Here is a 20,012-nt window from a genome sequence, read left to right as displayed (position 1 = left end):
AGCCAAAGCAACTCTATCCTCCTTCCCAGATCACCTAATAAATCCAGAACATAGAATTTGCTCAAATCTCCTCCTGGACTAAACTGCACCATTGTCATCCATTGTTCTCATGCTCCCCAATTCCTGATTAAGCACAGTCAACTCTCCAAGTGTGGCTGTTAAAATGAAGGCAGGCACCCTCATCATGATATTTAAAGTTCATCTTGTGGGTGGATTGGTCACCTTTTCTCCCCTCCTCTTTAGAAGTGGGTGGGGTTGGGAATTTTTGTTTAAGGACATTTTAAAATGTTTAAACTTTTGACTTGATCCAAATCTTTCCCTTTTTGGGGAGTTATCTTAAGAAATATTTCAAAAGGGGATTGGAATGACACTCTCAGGAAAACAATCTGCAGGGTTATGGGGAACGAGTATGGCAATGGGATTGACAGGATTACCTTCAAAGAGCTGGTACAGACTTGACAGGCAGAATGATCTCCCTCAATTTTGTTATTATTAAGGCATAAATAGTATCTTCATATTAATAAAAAAATTATATCATGCCAGTCTGAGCTTTGTACACCCCATTTGTTATATTCCCATCATGTTAATCTAAACATGAGACTGTTTCGACATTTTTGAAATGAGAGTTTAGCTCGATCCTGGTTTTCACACGGAGAACTGCACAACGGCCAAGTAGAGGGTGCGTAGGTGGCCCTTTGGAGATATAATAGAACAAGATCAACAGCTAGCGAGGGAATGAGTGGGGTGAAGAGAGAGTTGTTTGCTGGGTCTGGCTCTTTTTATCTAATTATTTAAACAATCACCCGAGGGTCATTGCATCAGGATTGACTGCTTTAAAAAAAAATAAGAAATTTAAATCTGCAGAATGTCTTGAAAACAAAGTGATAAAAATCTGCAAACTGGACTTTTGCACAAGCCAACACATCACAAAATTTACAGAATACAACTTAAAACATTCATACACTCAAGAGAGCCAAACCACCAAAGATTGTCATGGCCCTCTGTTCAAACAACACATTTGTTTAATTTAAATGCATAAATAGTGCCTTTCATGGAGAATTGCAATTCTTCAATTATTGTTGCTTTGATGTGGCAAACTATAGAAATGAACCGTGTGCGCTCATTGAAAAAAAGTACATCTGGGTAATAGATGCAAATTCAGATCATGATGACAATTAATTTAATTCTAGAATAGTGAATTGCTGATTGGAATGTGTAAAAGTGGAAGGTAAATTTTGCTATTTCACGTGGGTGTGGAGACTAACTACTTCATATAATGGTTATCTCACAGCCAGTGATTCCAGAGTCAGCCAACTGGAATCAAAAAAAGCAAAGCCGTGGAGGTTACTTCATATATATGAGTTCTTCCTTAAGAGGGTGAAGTGTAGGATGAGACATGAAACAGATGGTAACAGATTAGAGAAGGCAGAGGAATATATTGCCGTCTGCTCCATCTATTGACAGTTTATCTTAAGCCCCCTGTTGCACTTCAAAACAAAATATTGTATCAATTAATTTTAATTTTCCTTTGAATATAACCACAAAATAGTTGGCAATACAAACGAAGAAATAGGACTCCATTGCTACATTCCTTTTCAATGACATTGACATTTCATCCTAACTGGCTTAAGGGTGACATTTGGTTTTAATCATTTTAAATCATGATACCAAAGGTTGTGAAGTTCTTCAACAGTAACCTGTATTTCTTGAATTCATTTGATGTTCCAGTGCTCTTCAAACCTTTTACAGTTCTCTAGAACTGCTCAACTTCTTGCCTGTTCAAAACTGAATAAATAATTTAAAGCCAAGGTGATAGGAAGTCAAAGCCTCAAAGCACAGAAACAGGCCCATCAGTCAGCTCCCCCCACCAAGTCCACAGCAACCATCAAGCACCCATTTATACTGATCCCATTTTAATCTCCCCACATTCACATCAATGGATTCCACCAATTACCTACACACTTGAGGCAATGTACAGTGGCCAGTTATACTGGGATGTAGGAGGAAACCAGAGCACCCAGAGGAGAAAGTGCAAACTCCACTTAGGATTGAGCCTGGATTGTTGGAGTCACGAGGCAGCAGCTCTACTAGCTGTGCCAGCAGGCTACCCTGTTCTCCAATGAAATCAATATTCCTGGTAACCATAGTGTTCACCATCAGCAATGGCTCTGCATTTTACTACTGAGGAGGTTGTCCCCCATTGTTATTCTGAATGACATCAGATTTCACTTCAGTCAGCCTCTTGGGTATCTGAACATTTGACTCAATGTCAACAGTGATGCTATTGGTAAGATTCTTGCCTCCGAATCTGATAATTTTGTGCATTCATCCTCAGAATTCAGCCCAAGCAGTCCTGAGGGAGTGCTGTTGTTGTTGGAGCAGCTGGCTTTCGGAATGACAGGTTAAACTCAGATCTTCTCAAACCTCTCACATAGACACAAAGATCATTTGTAGGAAAAATCAATGAAAATCCCAAATAAAGTGGTTGCAGAGGCAAAGAATTCGAAATAAGCAGAAACTCTGGTCACTGCATCCATGGGAAGAGAAACAGTTAAGATTTCAGGTCCGGTACCTTTCATCAGAATTGTGAAAAAGAGAAAGCAAGTTAGTTTTAGGCAGCAGAGAAGCTGGAGGAGGGAGATGGATAGAACAAAGGAAATCCCTTTCTAAGAAATTCCTTTTGTTCTAACTTTGCCTCCCCCACCTTCTCTCCTATTGAAAACTAACTTTTTGTCCCTCTTTCCCAATTCTGACAAAGGGTCCCAGACCCGAAATGTTAACTGTGTTTCTTTTTCTGCTGTGTGACCTGCTGACTGTTTCTAGCATTTCTTGTCTTTATAACTTTTTGTAGGAGATTCCAAGATGCAAGTTGGTGGCTGTGCTTCCTGTATTATGACGGTGACTATATTAATTGGCTATGAATGTTTTGTAACATCAAGGTCACAAAATATATTGTATAAACACAACTCTTTATCATATGCACTTCTAACTAATTTCTATTTAGCTAATAGATCAAGGTGTTAATATAAAGAAGAAACAATAGGCAGCTTAATGGAGTTGTAGACAGCTACAGTGGTATTTCCTGCAGCCCAGATAACACTTCAACAAACACCCTGTTGTTTCTTATGCTTCAATAATTACTTTCCCATTCCCACAATTTATTCCAGATCCCCAAAGCCGAATCTAGACAATGGCCCATCAGTTTACAACACACTTTCACCGAATCCTACATGCTTTCATTGTTTTCCATTGCACAGGATGCCATTCAGCCCATTGAGTAACTGCTTGCTCTCACAGCAATCCCATTCCCTCACCTACTGCTCTACAATCCATTCTCTTCCCACCTACCTACATTAGGTTTCAGTTGCCAATTAACCTACCAACCACATCTTTGGGATGCAAGAGGAAACCAGAACACCCAAGGTAACCAATGCATTTTCAGGAAGAGCAGGCAAGCTCCACACATGTAGCACCAGAGATTTGGATTGAACCCAGGCTGCCGGAGCCGAGAGGCAGCAGTACCACTTATTTTTCTGAAGCTACTACATAAATCTATTTTAAGCAGCCTAGCACAGTCCTCATACACTTGTTTTCAAACACATATGCACATTGAATTTTGGGCAGTGTACAATCCCACTGATTTCAATGGGCCAAATTTCAAAGGTATAATGCAATCCACGTGTGTAAGGATGCATCGCTATCTGCACTCTTAAGAATTTCACATTCAAACTACCTTAGCAAAACAACAGCTATCATGTTCGTTATTTGTCACTACCGTAAATATTTTGCCCTCTGATTATCATCTCAGCCATCACCATATCTTACAATCTATCATGATTGGCTTTATCATCGTACCTGATGATTCAAGTTTCAAACCTCTCCGCTCCAGTGAAAAAGGCTTGAATCTCTCCTCACAACTATGAGGACCCCACTGGTCTGTTTAAAAGAGAATTATAATAGTTGCTTTGGAAAAATGGGCACACAATGGCCATCACATCATGGTAACATCCATTTAATTGCTGATATAACCAAAACTGCACACAATTGTCCAACTATGACCTCACTTTGGTTTTGTACAAGTTAACTTATCTTTGCTTCTGGCAGCAGAGCCAAAGACTTAGTTACTTTTCTGCCAAGTTAACACAAGTAATGACTGTGTCATTGATGCTATTGTTTGTTTAAAGATGCATTTCCTTTTATTATTCTTACTCCAAAAATTTATTGCTACATTGCTTTTGTTCATTGAACTGCACTTTTCTTCAGTCCAACTTGCAACCTGCTTACAAACTAAAGCCTTATATATGCAACTCATAAATTGCAACTTGGTATCATTGGCAAATTTAAAAATTTGTTCTCCAAATTCCTCCAGCCTGGCCAAGCAGTTGAGAGGTGTGCCAGAGCAGACACTTAAATGTGACACAGGAGACTGCAGATGCTGGAATCTGGAGCAACACGCACACAGTGCTGGAGGAACTCAGCAGGTGAGGCAGCATCTGTGGAGGGAAATGGACAGCTGACGTTTAGGTTGAGACCCTTCATCTGGACTCAGACACTTAAGAAATGTGACGCATTCTCTATGTATTTAAGATTCTGTAAAATAGTCAGAAATTCAAACTAACAAAAGGTACTTTATGAAATACAAGTTTATAGTGCCTTTCCTCTCACTGTGACTCCCCCACAGAGACAGGCTCACTGACAAGTTCCACACTAAATGATGTTGCAACAATATCTGGAGCAGTTAGTCACATGATACAATCTTTAAATTGATACCAACCTACATTACATAGGCCATACTTTTATTACACACATCATATATGGTAAATGCGTTGTTATCTGGCATTTTAGTCTAGTAACTGGCATCTCAGGCTAACAGAGTAGCATCACCAAACTGCTCACTTTTCCATTTGTACAAGTCCAATCCAATGACTGGGGCTGTACTAGGTGCACCAGCAATGGTTGAACTAAAGTTGAGGGGCCCAGTGTGAAATGCATCCTAGCCCTTTGCTCAGTGCTGATTCCAGCACTGGAGTGGGAGGTCAGATGTGCCAAGCAATTGATCTTCAGAGTGTCCCATCCTTCCCCACTGCAGTACGCAGGCACAATAAGTCAAAGACATATAGAGTAGCAGAGGGCAGATAGTCAACCTGGTCCAACCAGCCTGATGACTATCCCCCACCCACTGCATTATTGTGGCCACAATGTGCTTGGTTTAACTATTTTTAAAATGTATTTAAAAAAAAAACATGTTATTTAAATTTATTTCAACAGATTTTAAAGATCTGCAATCAGGAAGGACAATTAGGACCAGCTCAAAAAAAAACGAATTTAGCAGATCCAGCAACACTCGGATTATTGCTATGTGGGGGATGGTAACGTGACTGTCCCTCATATGTTGATGTCATCACTGGTAAAGCCACACCCCCGTTGCTGATTGATGATATCTGCAAGGCAAAGAAACCAATCTTCAAGATTGTGAACTTGTTTCAGGCTCCACAGTATCCAACTGGGAGTTCGTCCTCAATCTCGGTCAGATTTGCATTCTTTGTAACCCACATCCTTCCCCTCAGCCAATAGATGATCAGCAATAGTTAACAACTCAAGAAATAGGAGCAGGCTGTATGGCGTTTTGAGCCTCCTCTGCTATTCATCAAGATTGTGGCTGATCTTCTACCTCAGCACTATCCCCACATCTCTTAATACCCAGAAATCTATTGATCTCCATTTTGTATCAACACAATGACCAAGCCTCCACAGCCCTCTAGGGTAGAGAATTGTAAAAGTTCACCACACTCCAAGTGAAGAAATTTCTCATCTCAGTCCAAAACAGCCTACCTCTTATGAATAAGGTCAACCTTCTGATTCTCGACTCCTCAGTCAGGAGGAGCACACCTCTGGTACCTGGTCTTAAATACACTAAGGATTTTCTATGTTTCAATGAGGTCTCCCATTTTTCTAAACTCTAGAAAATACAGTCCCAACCTACTGAACTTTTCATGTGATAGCATCCCTGAAACCAGTCTAATAGATCCTTCGCTGCACTCCCTCTCTGGCAAGCACACCCTTTACATGGACAAAGAGACCAAACTGTACACAATATTTTAAGTGCTGTCTCACCTATGCAATTGTAATAAAACTTCCTTACTCCTCCAATCAAACCTTCTTGTTCAAGCATTCCTGTTTCTTAATTTTCTATGCCCTTAATGGTGTTAAGGAAAGGGAATTTAGTACGACTTAATATCTTGCAGATAGATTAACCAGCAGCTCACTTCCAACTACATTTCATTAGCATATTTCCACAAACAGAGCCAATGTCTATCAACCCTCTTGGTTTTGCCATCTGTGAAGCAAATGCTCCCTAGTTACATTGAACGTTATTTCCAACAGTACTTTGCAATAAGCAGGGTGGCACTTTCAGAGAGCTGTTTCACAATAGGATTGTGAAGGGCAGGGATTTATGAGGAGCAGAGGGTTGGGTCTTCTGAAGAAGCCACAGTACCATTAATGCCCAGTTAGTAACAAGCCATACAAAGTACCAACCCTCCCATGCCACAGCACTCAAGTCTGGAATAAAAGCACAAGCAGCCAACATCTTATTTCTTAATTATATGGATTAATTTTTGGCTGAAAATAACAATTGCAACATTTCCAGTTACATGGTTGTACACATTTGACAAGTATTCATTCTGATAAATCATAGAGCAAAGACAATTTTTTGGTTAGAACCATTGACCTAAATGGCCTACTCTAATTTCTACCACAACCTGATTCCTTTTGGAGTCTACAAAAGTCTGCCTTGGGTAACTTAAAACTCTGGTTTCCCACTCCCAGCTTTCCAATCTTTGTCCTGCAGCGATCCACATCCGACATCCCTATTTGCAAAAAACTTCTGCTCTCTTCCCCATCCTTTCTCCCAACACCCCAAACCCCAAGTCCCAGAGCAGAAGTTGCCTTTCCTTCCCAGTCTGATGCCTTTCTTTGGGGCACAAAAAAATTTCAGTGGAGTCCGGAGAGCTGAACACAACCTTACAAGATGACTTGGGGATTCAACTTCCAGCGACATGATGAGGACCTTGTGCCTTCAAACATTTTGTTTGCAAAATATTTCACTTGTTTGGCGACTGTCCACACCCTTCCTTTCCAGGAAGCAATAACACAAAGTGCATAAAGTACCATAAAGCAAATTCTGACTGCAAAGTATCAGAAAATAAGTTCAAGCTGCATACACAGGGTTACAATGCTCTGAATAAATCATCTGCAGACAGCGCTGTGACAGATCTGGATGACAATCTGAACAGTATTTCAGGGCACATTAAAGTCATGTTGTACTTGATGCGATTAATTGTCATCATTTACAGAAGAGAAAAAAAAACTCCCTTGAATGCCAAGCCTTGTTAAATTGATCTTACTAATGTTCCATGACATTTGTGGTTAAATCATTGATGCATTCTCCCCACACTGGTCTGGCAACACTTTGCTGATTTATGGGATCGATCCGAAAAGATCAGACCTTTAGCCAGGTACATGAAATATCATTCGGCCTTCCACCAGTGAACTGCAAGCTCCCAAATCCCCCAAGCAGCTGAGGACACATTTTCAGCAAATTGCGAGTCAAAGTCAAAGCAAATACAAACCAAAACTTGGCCACCCAAATGACTTACAAATCCACTGACACATTTACCTGCTCATATATGGTGTGCTACAAGAATTCTTCTCAGGCAGTGCCTAGGGTTTGAGGGGCAGCCCCTTGACTTGCACCACAGGTTCTGAGGTGGCTGAGGAGTCCCATGTGTGATCTGTAGATCTGCTGCAGGTGGGACCTGGGGTGCTTGAGGGGATGGGTATGTGTGAGTAGTTTAGAAAGCCTCACTTTGCCTTTCTTCTACATCTCGAGTACAAGACCATTGAATGGACCTCTTGTATGATAAGATGGACTCTTGACCTCATAATCTACCTCATCGTGGCTCTTGCACCTTATGGTTTGCCTGCACTGCACTCTCTCTGTAATACTATAATCTGAATTCTATTATTGCTTTTCCTTTGTACTACATCGATGTACTGAGAGAGCCTCCAATGCACCTGAACCCACAGTCACCATTGCGGATGCAAGATCAGTCTTCTGGAGAGTGAACCCACATAAAGCATCTGGCCCAGATGGTGTCCCTAGCCATGTCCTTAGATCCTGTGCAAATCAGCTGGTGGGGGTATTTGCAGACATTTTTAACCTCTCCCTGCTTCAGTCCAAGGTTCCCACCTGCTTTATGAAGACCTCTATCATCCTGGTACCTAAGGTAACGTGCCTTAATGACGACCGCTTGGTGGCTCTGACATCCACCGTCACAAAGTACTTTGAGATGCTGGTCATGGTACTCATCAACTCCAGCCTCCCAGAAGACCTCGACCCACTGCAATTCGCCTACCACTGAAACAGGTCTACAGCAGACACCATCTCCCTGGCCCTACACTCAGCTCTGGAGCATCGGGACAGTAAAGACACCTACATTAGACGACTATTTATTGACCACAGCTCCACCTCCAATACTATAATTCCAAGCAAACTCGTTCACCAAACTCCGAAGCCTGGGACTCAACACCTCCCTTTGCAACTGGATCCTTGACTTCCTGACCAACAGGCCGCAATCAACAAGGATAGGCAGCAACACGTCCACCATGATTATTCTCAACACTGGTGCCCCACAAGGCTGCGTTCTCAGCCCTCTACTCCCTATACACTCATTACTGCATGGCCAGATTCTGCTCTAACTCCATCTACAAGTCTGCAGATGATACCACTGTAGTGGGCTGTATCTGAAATAATGAGTCGGAGTTCAGGAAGGAGATAATCTAGTGACATGGTGTCATGACAACAACATGTCCCTCAACATCAGCAAAACAAAAGAGCTGGTCATTGACTTCAGGAAGGGGGATGGTACACATGCTCCTGTCTACATCAATGGTGCTGAGGTCGAGAGTTTCAAGTTCCTAGGAGTGAACATTACCAATAGCCTGTCCTGGTCCAACCACATAGACACCACGGCCAAGAAAGCTCACGAGCACATTCCACTTCCTCAGGAGGCTAATGAAATTTGGCATATCCTCTTTGACTCTCAATTTTAATCGATGCACCATAGAAAGCATCCTATCCAGATGCACTACAGTTTAGTATGGCAACTGCTCTGCCTGTGGCCATGTGAAACCGCAGGGAGTTGTGGACAGCTCAGCACATCACAGAAACCAGCCTCTCCTCCATGGACTCCATCTACACTTCCTGCTGCCTCGGTAAAGCAGCCAACGTAATCAAAGACCCCTCCCACCCCAGACATTCTCTCATCTCTCCCCTCCCATCAGGCAGACTGTACAAAAGTCTGAAAACACCTACCACCAGACTCAAGGATATCTTCTGTCCCGCTGTTGTAAGACTATTGAACAGGTCCCTTGTACGATAATATGGGCTCTTGACCTCTCAATCTACCTTGTTATGACCTTGCACCTTATTGTCTACCTGCACTGCACTCTGTAACTGTAACACTTTATTCTGTATTCAGTTATCGTTTTACCTTGTACTACCTCAATGCACTGTTGTAATGAATTGATCTGTATGAATGGTATGCAAGACAAGTTTTTTTTTAAAACTGTACCTCAGTACACGTGACAATAATGAACCAATTTGCCAATCATGGACCAGGGATTTCCTTGTGCTAGTGAGGGCGTTACATTTAGAACATCCTTGAAGCATTTTCCATCCCCACGAAACTCCCATGCAGTGATGGAGCTGGATGTGCCTTTATCAGGAGCCTAGAATGGACCACTGGTTCACTGATGTCCTCCAGTGGTCTACATCACGTTCAGTGACATACTCCAATGGAATTGGCTTCAGAATATCCGTGCTGGGGTTGGACACTGGCACTGGCTGCTTATTAAGCCATTGGATTTGGAGGATTGTGCAGAGACAGTCTTAGTGATTTTTCTTATATTATATATATTCTTACATAAATCTTCACCCTTGCCTTGCTACAGCATCCACATTCTCTACCACTCTGAGGTGCCTCCTGTGGGTTGTCCATGCCTTCCAACCACACCAGGGGTCTTTGTTGCCCAGTAGACTGCAAGGTTGTCACCAGGTCTTCATCTTCAAATGCTTTTCTCCGTTAGCTGGCTGTGCTGGTACATTAGAGGTATTGGTGAATTTCATCATTGACATAGCCCTCACTGAGAGATGGCCCCTGAGAATATAGAGAATGAGCCAGGGTTTCCTGGGACCTTGTGGATATTGACTGTCAAGTGTGGTAGAAGCCTTTGGACTTGCAAAGTTTTTGGGTAAAACACACCCTCTCAAATGCTTCAGTGAAGGAATCAACGATGACTTGGAGCTTGGCCTCAATGTTCACATTAGATCGCAAACCTCACTCAGCACAATTGCTGGGACAAGGGAGGTGAAAGCAGAGGGGAAGGAGGGGAGAGCAGCAGATCAGAGGAGGCAAGAGCCAGAGTCAGAGTTGTTGGGGAAAAGAGTGCAAGAGCAGGGAGCATTGAAACAGGGGGTTTAGAGAAGAGGAGGGGCGGTGCGTGCGGGTTGTCAGAAAAGGAATGTGTGCCCACAGAGATACAGCTGTGAGAGGGAGGGGCTTAGAAGTGAGCTACTGGGAAAGAAGGTGTGGGCAAAGAATTGGGAGCCTGTGCCTTCTGTTTGTGCACAGTCAGTGCGTGAGTGCACATCTCAGTGTTTTAAGACCATGTAGCAAAGCCAGGGCTCTGATCATCTTTGACCCCTTTGCCATAGGGCGAAGACTTTGCCCTGTCAGGACTCTGTGGCAACAGGCATGCAAAAGTCACCCCACATCAAGAGAAATGACATAGGGGTACCTTCCACTCTCCAGAATCTGAGACCTGGAAGATTAGAACCCCCAGGAACAACCCCAACAATGACAGACCTGAATGCCACACTATCATAGATGAGGAACCCAGACACTACAACTTTGACAAGAATATGATGCAGACAAACTCGCAAAACTGAATTCATTTATTGTGCACACATACAGCCCTCTCTCAAGTATCTTAAGAACATTACAGCATAGGCCCTTCGGCCCACAACGTTGCAACAACATCTTATCCTGCTCTAATAACTATCTAACCCTTCCCTCCCACATAGCTCTCCATTTCTCTATCATTCATGTGGCTATCCAAGAGTCTCTTAAATGTCCCTAATGTATCTGCTCCCACAACCTCTGCCAGCAGTGTATTCTGTGCACCCACCACACTCTTAAAAAAAACTTAGCTCTGACATCCCCCTTATACCTTCCTACAATCACCTTAAAATTATGCCACCTTGTGTTAGCCATTTTCGCCCTGGGAAAAAGTGACTGTCCACTCGATCTATGTCTCTTATCACCTTGTACACCTCTATCAAGTCTCTCATCCTCCTCCTCTCCAAAGAGAAAAGCCCCAGCTCACTTAACCTATCCTCGTAAGACATGTTCTCCAATCCAGGCAGCATCCTGGTAAATCTCCTCTGCACCCTCTCTAAAGCTTCTCTGATAGAAACACTTTGCCCACGGTTTTATGGTTACCTGCTATCCCTTCCCCACATCTCAAAACAAACCAGAGAGAAAGAGATCAGCCACTTATTACAGAATTTGCAAAGTACGATGACTGGTTATTTGCAAAACACAATATCAATATATTACCGGTAATTTTAATCTGGGCCAGAAAGAGTGAAGCGGGCCCATCACAGACTCCTCAATTGTTCAGGGATTTAACACAAAATTTGGAACTGTGATGACATTGATAAATGTGAGAGAAGTCAAAGGCTTCTTCAGCACTACAAAAAAAATCAACTTAGCAACTCTCAGATGACAATTAATCATTCTTCCTCTGCCCTGCAATGATCCCTCCTCACAATGGTGGTACTACAATTGCAAAAGCCTAACTGCAAAAGTAAAGAGCAATTCCCTATAAAACCATCATCCTTGACTGTTCCACATAGCCCAGTCAGGTCCATTAACTTCCTTTGCCTACTGGAGCTAATGAGCTTACTGCAGATGTCTTGCACATTAACCATTCATTGCTGCCTGCCGAGGTCATTTTATCGCTGCATATATTTTCAATAAGTGCTTCTAATGCACAAGGCAGCTTCCTAACTGTGCTGTTGACTCACTCTGTTATGTCCTTCCTTTTGAATTAGTTCTAGTGAAAAATGTCTCAGAACGATGTGTGATATCTCCAGGAAGGGAGCATTATAGCCCCACAGGTATTGGACACATGGGAAAATTTGTTGCTGATTGTCAAATAAACTCCACATTTTTGTCCCTCTTCTAACTTAAAAAGTAAGTTTACCATCTCACTGGGATTGTCAGGGAATCTCCTGCATTTGCTGGGGAATCTCTTTAACACAGCTGGAGGAACCCAGAAGAAATGGAGATACAAGACACTGCAGATACTGGAATCTGCAGCAAAAAAAAACTGCTAGAGGAACTCAGCGGGTCAGGCAGCATCTGTGGAAGGAAATGGACAACTGACATTTTGGGTTGAGACCCTTCATCTGGATTCAAACAGCTTCCTAAACCCAAAAATCCCACTAGTCCCTCACTTGCTGACCTACTTCATGCAACGTTCCCATTATATTAACTCCAGGAACCCCATGATTTTTGGAATGTCCCCCAGGGCCGACTTTAGGACCTGTGATTTCTTCCTTATGCAAGTAGACTGGACTTGCCAACAAGGAGTTTAGCAATGCTACAAACCTGGGCTAGTAATAAAGATACAAAAAGACAGGTGAAATGGACAAATCTGAAGTGATGCAATTTGTTCTGGGTAACAAAGTGAAACATTGTGGGAGAAGCAGCAGGGAGAGGTGGCATAAACTTGGCCTGGTGTACACAGTTACCATCTCTGAAGGCGGCAGGGCAGACTGAAGAAAGGTCTGTGAAAGCAAAAAATGCAACTCAAAAGGCATAGAAGTCATGTCAGACTTTTACGGAACACTGACTGGGACCGTGACTGAAGTATTTTGGCTGGAATTGCATAAAGTGGCAATGAGACTATAAGACAACATGGACATCATTGGGAAATTCCATCATTACCACAACACTTAGTTGAAGCATATAATTGGTGAGACCACACTTGGAGTATTGTGAACAGTTTTGATTGCCCCATTATAGGAAAGACATCATTAAACTGGAAAAAGTGCAGAGAAGATCTAGGAGGATGCTGCCAGGACTCAAAGACCTGAGCTATAGGGAGAGGTTGAACAGGCTAGGACTTTATTCCTTGGAACGTAGGAGACTAGATTGGTGGGTAACATGGATGAGTTGGGCTGAAGAGCCTGTTTCCATGCTGTAATACCCTATGTCTCAATTGTAACTATCTTCCACTTCCTGAGTTCCTGGTGCAAATACACTGCAAAAAGCTGCTGTTATTTTCTGCTTATTAAGCAGACTGTTTGCTGAGTAAATTAAAGTTGGGCAACACAGTGATGCAGTGAGGAGAACTACTGCCTTATAGCTCCAGTGACCCAGGTTCAATCCTGAACGCTGGGGCAAATGTCATGCAGACAGCACGTTTTCCCTGTGACCCTGTGGGACCCCTCCAGGTGCTCTGGTTTCTTCCCACATCCAAGGTCGTGTGAATTGACAGGTTAATTGGCCACTATAAATTGTCTCTAGTCTATAGGGAGATGGTGGTAGCTGGGGTAGTTATTGGGATGTGATAAGAATGGGTTACAGGAAAAATTGGTGGTGAAGGGATTGCTCTGTGAGCCAGCATAGACTCCGCTGAGCCAAGTGGCCCTCTGCTGTGTCATAAGGAATTATGTTAAATAGGCATATATAGTCAGTTGTACAGTCTTATGTTTGCCTCAAGCCTGAATATATATCTCAGCTTACGTGCAACTCACTGGCTCACATAGAACTGTCAATACAGGTTGAAACTCTCATGACCTGGTCAACCCTTGGGACTTGACCAGTGTCAGGTCACAGAAATTGCTCCCAATCATCTTCCTGAGCAGGAGAACTGTTCTTTTTAAGCACGGTGGGACAGCTGTGGGAAATGGAAACTGGAGGGTTCTGAGAACTGTCCATAACCCAAAAGTTTCCCGAGGTCAGAAATGCATCTGCTGAGATTGCAAAAGTTGCACTGGTAGGTTAATTAGCTTCAGATTTTAGTTAATTTTAGATCTTAGTTAGAACTAGTTAATTAGTACAGATCCATACCATAGATTTAAAACATGCTGGACCACAGAATGCTGAAGCAGAGTTTCAACTTGTAATAAGTCTGTACATCCAATTCTGAGCACGACAGTTTGGGGAGGATGTCAACATTTGGACAAGATTCAAAACATAGGACAGTACAGCGCTGGACAGGCCATGAGGCCCACAATGCTGTGCCAATCTTGATGCTGATTTATACTAACTATCCTCCTCCTGCTCATCACCCATATCCCTCCATTCCTTTCATATTTGTGTGTCTATCTGAAAGCTTCAAACTTCAGCAAACTGCCCGATTCCACTACTATCCCTGGTAACCCATTCCAGGCACCAACCACTCTCTGCGTAAAAAAAACTTGCCCTCATGTTGCCTTTAAACATCCCCCCAAACCTTGAAAGCATGTCCTTTGGTGTTTGACATTTCTACCCTGGGGACACAGATTCTGACTTCTCTGCCCTATCTATGCCTCTCATAATTTTAAAAACCTCTATCAGTGTGCTCTGACTAAAGTTTTATTTAACTGCAACATGTCTTCTATAGTCTTGCACTCAACACCCCTACCAGTGAGGGCAAACATGCCATACACCTCCTTTACCACCTTATCCACTTGTGTAGCCACTTTCAGTAAACTATGGACTTGGACCCCAAGATCCCTTCGTACCTCAATGCTATTAAGGGGCCTACCAGTAACTGCATACTTTCCCCTTTCATTTGACCTCCCAAAGTGCAACACCTCACACTTGCCTGGATTCGACTCTATCTGCCACTTCTCTGCCCATATCTGTAACTGATCTATATCCTGATAGTCCTTTACACTATTGACAACTCCACCAAACTTGGTGTCATTTGCAAACTTGCTAATCCACCCATCTACATTTTCATCCAAATCATTGATATATCACAAACAACAGAGGTCCCAGCACTGATCCTTGCAGAACATCACTGGTCACGGACCTCCAGCCAGACAAACAGCCTTCCACCCCTACTCTCTGTCTTCTATGGGCAAGCCAGTTCTGAATCCAAACTTGTAATTTACCCTGGCTCCCATGCACCTTCATCTTCTGAATCAACCTAGCATGAGGGATCTCGTCAAATGCCTTACTAAAGTCCATGCAGATAACATCCACTGCCTTACCCTCATCAAGCATATTTGTCACCTCCTCAAAAAATTCAGTCAAGTGTGTAAGACATGACCTGCCCCCCACAAAGCCATGCTGACTGTCCCTAAGCAGGCCATGCCTTTCCAAATGTACATAAATCCTATCCCTCAGTATCTTCTCCAATAGCTTCTCTACCACAGACACGAGGCACACTAGCCTAGAGTTACCTGGATTATCCCTATTTCCCTTCTTGAACAAAGGCACAACATTTGCTACTCTCCAGTCCCCCAGGACCTCATCTGTTGCCAGTTAGGACAAAGATCCTCGTCAAAACTCCAGCAATCTCCTCACTTGCTTCTTTCAGTATTCTGGGAAATATGCCATCAAGCCAGGGCACTTACCCACCTTAGTGCTTTTCAGAAGACCCAGCACTACCTCCTCTTTGATTTCAAAATGTCCCATCACATTACCATGCCCCACTGTTTTCACTATCCTCAAATTCCTTCTCCTTGGTAAATACTGACACAAAGTACTCATTTAGTACTTCAGCCACTTGCTATGACTCAAAGCACAAACTCTCTCCTTTAGCCTTGAGTGGACCTACCTGCTCCTTAGTTATCCACTTTTTCTTAATACAAATTTAAAATGCCTTGGGATTATTCTTGACCCCGCTTGCCAAGGACAATTTCATGGCCTCTTTTGGCTTTCCTAAACACCTGCTTGAGCACTTTCCTGTTGTCTTTATATTCCACAAGGGCCCAGTCTGATTATAGCTTCCTAAACCTTATGTATGCTTCTTTTCCTTCCTGACTAAATTTGGGACCTCTCAGGTCACCCAAGGTTCCCTTACCTTACCATCCTTGTCCTTAACTCCTTATCGGAAATGCTGATCCTGAACTCCGATCAGCTGGTCTTTAAACAACTCCCACATGTCAGATGTGGATTTGTCTGACAGCAGCTGCTCCCAATCAACACCCCTTAGCTCCTGTCTTATCCTGTTGTAGTTTGCCCTCCCCCAATTTAGTACCTTCCAATATTAGCCTTACTCATAACTATCTTAAAACATAATGAGTTGTGGTCACTGTTCCCAAAATGTTCACCCACTATTAGGTCTGTCACCGAGCCTGGCTCATTTCTGAAAACTAGGTCCAGTATGTTCTCTCCTCTAGTTGGACTCTCCACATACTGTTTCAAGAACCCCTCTCAGATGCACTGATGAAATCCCACCCCATCTAAAGCATCTTGTATTAAGAAAGTTCCACTCAATACTGGGGAAGTTGAAATTCCCCACTATGACAACCCTGTTGTTTCTGCACCTTTCCATAACCTGTCTACATATCTGTTCCTCCACCTCTCAGAAAGGGTTTGTTGGAGTTTAAGGGAAAGTGGTCTTCAATTGTGTTTGGATACTGGAGAAGTGAGATTATTCTCCTTAGAACAGAGGAAGCTCAGGCAAAGTCTAATAGAAGAATTCACAGTGTAAAGGTTTTGATAGAGCAAGTAGAGATAGTCACAGTGTTCAGGCAGAGAAGCAGCAAACAATGTTTATAGACAAAGCAATTGGCTAAATAATTTAAGAGTTAGTTAGGCATATTCATACAGAGCTTTGTTAAGACTTAGAACATACAACCTGAAAGATAGAGTCAGCGTTATACAGCGAGGAAACAGGCCCTTTGGCCCAACTCATCCATGCCAACCAAGGTGCCTTCCTGAGCTAGTCCCACTTGCCTGCTTTTGGCCCATGTCCCTCTGAACCTATCCATATGTCCTTTAAATGTTGTAATTTTACCCGCTTCCTCCGGCAGCTCTTGATCAGAACAATGAACAGTACAATTATCATACAATGTTGTGGAGATGTAATATACATTGCAATCAACAATCTCCACATTCACAGCAGCAGCCCTGCTTTTGTATAATAGGCAAACTGGTCTTTTACACAGAACAATCAGACATCTATTTCAATTGGATTTGCATTCTGTTTTAAACAGGGCTAAAGATGCCAGGTAACTGGAATTCTGATTTAGTAAAATGTTGCCATAGATCATTTGGGTAAACCTTTTACAGAACTGAAGGTACTGGTGCAAGGCAGGACTGTTGACGTGGCAATGGTAGAGGACACATGAAAAGAGCTCCCAACTCACAAATTCAAGATAAAATGAAGAGCCCTCAATACACAAGCAAAACCCTGATATGGAATCCCAAACATAAAGAACAAAACACAATCATAATCCCAATACAGAAATACACCATAAAGCCAAAGACAGAACCCCAACCTACAAAACTATATCCAGAATACCAACCTACAAATCCATCACAAAACCAGGGACAGAATGCCAACCTACAAGCACATATACCAACACTGCACGCCAATATACAAATGGAATACAATAAACACCGTGTACACATCCCAATGCATAAACAAACCAAGGATCCTAAATAGATTACGAAGTGTGATACCATGTCACGGAGCTTTCAACGTTGAAACGCAATGTTGGCCGATTAAAACTGGTAATATAATTGAATTCTGTTTGATGTTACCAACCTTCGTTCGCTCTGATCTGCTGGGGTAGTCGAGGTATAAGCGCATAACCAGAACACGACGCACTACAAAAAGAAAATTCTGGTACAAATTGCATGAACAATCTTTCACTTGAGACAGACCAGTTAGTTTGGCTATTCACGAGAGGTTCAGTGAGCACAGATCGCCGAGTTCGGAAGCTTTGTGTTGGAGAGGCCATCTCATCTGGAGAACCATACCATTAGATCCCCGAGTTTTGATGGGGTATGGCGTGTAGTTCCATTATATAGAAACGGCGTTTCGGATAACTATCCCCAGTGTTAAACAACTTCTTTTCAATGAAAATCATTAAAAAAACACACACAATATCACACAAAGACTCAACAACCAGATGCTCAGGAAATAACCCTACGATTATTTAAGGGCGACTTACTTCAGGCACATATTTCTTCAGGTCATTTATCCAAGTTAAGATTCCAAGTGGACAGAGTCCGGCGTTTATTGAAGCACTCGCTCTTCTGTAGCGAGCTGAAGGGAGATATGTTGGAGTTTGTTTCAATCCCGACTTGTTTTCTCTTCCTCGGTCTGTAACCGAGTGGTGTACAGAGCCCTCCCTGGTTACTGGGCTTGGAGTGCCTCGAAGGGAGGTGGAGTTGGCCTCTTGCCCTCCGCACCAGCACGTTGAACGTCCTCTGTGACCCGTTCCCCCAGATCCCCACACCTTACCTGTTGCTCCAGTCTCAGCCAAGGCGAATGTGACGCCCACACTGGGCTCTTGTTGCGCACAGCGGCCGCCCTTTGCCCAGTTCTACCCCCTTCCCCACTAACCAGCTGAATTACAAATGGCAGTGGGACTACGCCGTTCAGTCCCTCCACCAACCTATCTCAATCGACCCTCCAAAATCCAGAAATCGCTCGATCTGAGTCAGTAGCCGAGCCCCTGAAGCCAAGGTTCGTTCGCTCAATGCACGGGGGCGCAATGTTTTAGAGTAAGCAAACAGGCCGTTCGGCCCAACTGCTCTATGGCCGCCTCAGCTCCCTCCCATCCCTCTTCAGGGAATCCCACCAGCCTACTCTTCTCTGTTCCTTTCACTCTCACACTTAAACGCGTCAGTGCCAATCGCAGTACCGAGTTCTACATCCAGTCTATCATTCAGTCCGGTGCTTTTCGTTGCGTCTATCCCGCTACGCTACAGTAGTGACCTCCCCCTCCTTCACAAGTGCAAGTACTTTCTCTGGGTCAAACCCCACCAACCCCTTTCAAGGAATCCGGTCGCTCTCTCCAGATGCAGCACTGGCCTCTGTGTGCGGACTTCGCCTTTAACCCGTCGGTATTTACACACGTGTCTCCAATAATCGCAAACCCCATTTCTGGCACTTTGCATTTACAAAGAAAATCCGGCTGTGCAAATCCCACACCCCCTCCCTCCTCCACAAAGATCAGAGTTCCCCTTCCCACCTCGCTTTATTGGAAGGGATATTGCTTTCAAATATCCAGTTTGAAAAAAAAAGCACATTTTAACCCGCCTTGGCCGCACCATTGCGAAGTATTGACTGAACTGAACTTGCAGGACACAAGACAACCGCCAAAGATTTCTTACAAAGAGAAGGATCAATAAATGTAGTGCGGACCGAATCTCCCCGCACTTTCACCCACACCACTGCCTACTCTTTACTTTAGCTTCCTCTTCACGCCGTGACATTGTAAGGGTTCGCTCACCAAGGTCCTCACGGGGTCTGCCAGCAGCTTTGAAGGTGCGCTGGACGAGACTGAAACAGAGCGCTTCCAGCGAGAACAGGACCAGCTCAAGGAGACCCGTGGCAACGTGCAGGCAAGACGTCGGCATTTCACCCTCCCTCTTCCAAACCAACATCCCAGCCTTGTTTCAAAATCCCAAGTGTTAGTTTGATTCCACCTCGTTATCCTCCCCCTTCAAGATTCTGTCACCTCTTTGGAACTAACACGTGTTTGCTCCCTCCGCCGCTTCCCAACCCGAAATTTGAGCGGTTTTCAATCCAGCACTGCACAGTCGGTTTAGTGGGGCAGCGAAGTTGCTCCCCGCGTACTCGAAACTTGCGGCGTTATCGCCGCGCACTCTCTGCAGACAGCCCCGTTCTCTGATTCACAGTCCTGTTGTCCAGGAAGGATACTGCACGTGTGTGCTGGCAGGAGCTTCCTCCGGATTAAATGCAGT

At 43.6% G+C, this 20,012-nt stretch overlaps 1 protein-coding gene across 1 annotated transcript in view; it reads right to left on the bottom strand.

Annotated features, from left to right (window-relative positions):
• The window catches only part of LOC127574500 (potassium voltage-gated channel subfamily G member 2-like), a 42,909-nt gene extending 24,543 nt beyond the window's left edge, over positions 1 to 18,366 (bottom strand). The window contains exon 1 of the mRNA XM_052023529.1: positions 18,251 to 18,366. The gene's annotated coding sequence lies outside the window, so the exon portion shown is untranslated. The remainder of the gene's footprint in view (positions 1 to 18,250) is intronic.
• Between the last annotated feature and the right edge of the window lie 1,646 nt (positions 18,367 to 20,012).

Source organism: Pristis pectinata, chromosome 9 (genome assembly GCF_009764475.1).
Source record: "Pristis pectinata isolate sPriPec2 chromosome 9, sPriPec2.1.pri, whole genome shotgun sequence".
NCBI classification, from domain to species: Eukaryota; Metazoa; Chordata; class Chondrichthyes; order Rhinopristiformes; family Pristidae; genus Pristis; species Pristis pectinata.
This window is presented reverse-complemented; position numbering and strand designations above follow the sequence as displayed.